Below are 2,511 nucleotides of genomic sequence, written 5' to 3'. Positions count from 1 at the left end.
AGACAGACAGACAGACAGACAGAGAGAAAGAGAGAGACAGAGAGAAAGAGCGAGACAGAGAGAAAGAGAGTGAGTGAGTGTGTGTGTGTTTGTGTGTGTGTGTGTGTACGTGTGTTTGTGTTTGTGTATCTGTGTGTTTGTATGTGTATTGGGGGTAAGGGGCGAGGGGGGAGGGGCGAAGGAGGGGGAGGGGGGAGGGAGTAGAAAAATAACGAAAGCTCGAGTTAATTTTCCTTATCGGTATGAGTATGAGCGAAGAGTCTCAGTGATTAATTTTTGTTTTGTCACTTGATGTATTCGTCTTTTCTTCTTTTTCTTCTTTGTTTCCCTTTGGTCAGGAGATTGTTTCTTTGGGGATTATATTTTTTCTGTGTTGTTTGGTTTGGATTTTTTTTTTTAATTCAATATACGAACTAAGAGCACTCGACAGTCGAACATTCCATCTTCACAGTGGAAATAAAAAGTGAACTTTTGAAGGACCTTGAGGTGCTCATTTGTGTAAGTGTTCATGTCTTGTTTCTTTGTTTGTTTCTTTGCATGAGAGAGGGAAGGCACGCACACATAAACACACGTATGCACGCGCAAACACACACATATATACACACACATATATACACACACATACACACACATGTACACACACAGGGGGACACACTATCTATCTGTCCGTCTGTCTATCTCTCTATCTATCTATGTTGTTGTTGTTGTTGTTGTTGTTGATGATGATGATGATGATGATGATGAGGAGGAGGAGGAGGAGGAGGAGGAGGAGGTATATACTCCATTCATTCATATACCCATATCGATCCATTGTCTCTAAAAGCTTTTTTATAACCTTTAGTTTTAATGTTTTCCCTGTTCTTCTTTTTCATTTCACTTTACGGTTTCCTGTCTTGTTATCTCTAGCTGATTTTTTTCCCTTCATCATCACATTCGTCTTCTTTCTCATTATTTCCTCTTTCCATTCTCCTCTTCCTCTCTCTTATTACTTTATGTTTCATCTTTGGAGCACAAATCCCACTGTGTCTCGTCCACTTCCTTCGCCAGAAGCTTAAACCATGAAAAAGAGGCTGGCGAGGGTAGCGACTATGAGACCCTGACGTTTAAATATGATCAATGTTTATCTCTTTTTTTTTGGTGCCTTCAGTTTTCTTTTCATTTGGGTGAGGGGGGGAGGCAGGGTGCTGTTCAGGAGAAAGGCTGTTTTACTGCAGCCTGGATACTTTTCTTTTTATTCGTAAATTCTCCCAAAAAAAACTTTTTTTCAAGAATGCTCGTAGGGAATTTGAACCAGGGCCACCTCTACCACGGCTCAGAAATTTTACCAACTGAGCTGAAGAGGTGCTCGTGAATCATCAAAATCCCCCATTACTGAAAGCTAAAGGTATTCGAAGATTGTGCCCTAGATAGGTATGTCTTTCACCAAAAAAACAAGAACAATAAGACAAGAAAAGGGTTATGGTCTGCTATTTGTTTACAATGATATCAGTTCCCCACAAGACTGATGAAAATTTTGTATTTCTTTTGAAAACAAGTGGGTTTGTTTTGCAACAATCTTTGCTCCTACTTTTTCACATGAAAAAAGAGTCACTCCTTAAAAATAGTTTTAAATACACAATTTTATAGTCGTCATGTCGCCACCGGCACTTTGTGGGCCTCTTCCAAAGAGGTTATATTAGTACTAAAGGTCGCAGCTGTGACGTCACAGCTAAGCCCTCTAGTTCTATTAATAACCTCTTTGGCCTCTTCTTAATTTCGCTTTATATCGGATAGAGGAACAAACCGTCTTGTCATGTACAGTCACTTCGTGGCGTCAGTGGCCTAGTGGTTAGGCTACCGGACCCGTAATCGTGAGATTGCGTTATCGGGGGTTTGAGCGTCAGCTCGGTCCGACGTTGTGTCCTTGGAAAAGGCACTTCACACGAATTTCCCATTTGCCTATGTCTTTTCCGAGATGGGTGTTAAACTTCGAGGTCCCATCTCTTAAATAACCTAATAGTGTTGATAGGGGCGTTAAACCTATACCATTTCACCATTTTTTCACCAGTCAATACAATGGTGACGTGAGTGATCCAAATTAATCTTTACAAAGTGTGAAAGCCACTCGGGCTGCGAAACAAAAGAATTTTAAAACTCGGGTCGGGCACAGCTCTTACAACCTCACGCTTTGCCTCTTGTGTCAATAAATTATAGATGCGGGACTCATCTTTTGGAGCATTCTTTTTTTCGATTACAAAGGCCATATACAACGAGAGTACAAGAAGGTTTGCTCTCTAAAGAGAAAAATGAAAGGATTGGGGGGAGGGGAGTCTTAGAAAATGAACGAACATGTCATTGTTCATAGATGCCGTCACTGGGTTGATTTGAGCATTTTGTTTCGCTTTTGGTAAAGAAGTTTGTTGTTTTTTGGTTTGTTTTATTTTGTTTATTTTGGGCCTTTCTGTTTGTTTTTGTTTGGGTTTTTTCGGGGGGTGTTTGTTTATTTTGTTTGTTTCCTTCTTTTGCGGGGGG

This window comes from Aplysia californica, unplaced genomic scaffold (genome assembly GCF_000002075.1).
Source record: "Aplysia californica isolate F4 #8 unplaced genomic scaffold, AplCal3.0 scaffold00034, whole genome shotgun sequence".
Classification (NCBI taxonomy): Eukaryota; Metazoa; Mollusca; class Gastropoda; order Aplysiida; family Aplysiidae; genus Aplysia; species Aplysia californica.
This window is presented reverse-complemented; position numbering follows the sequence as displayed.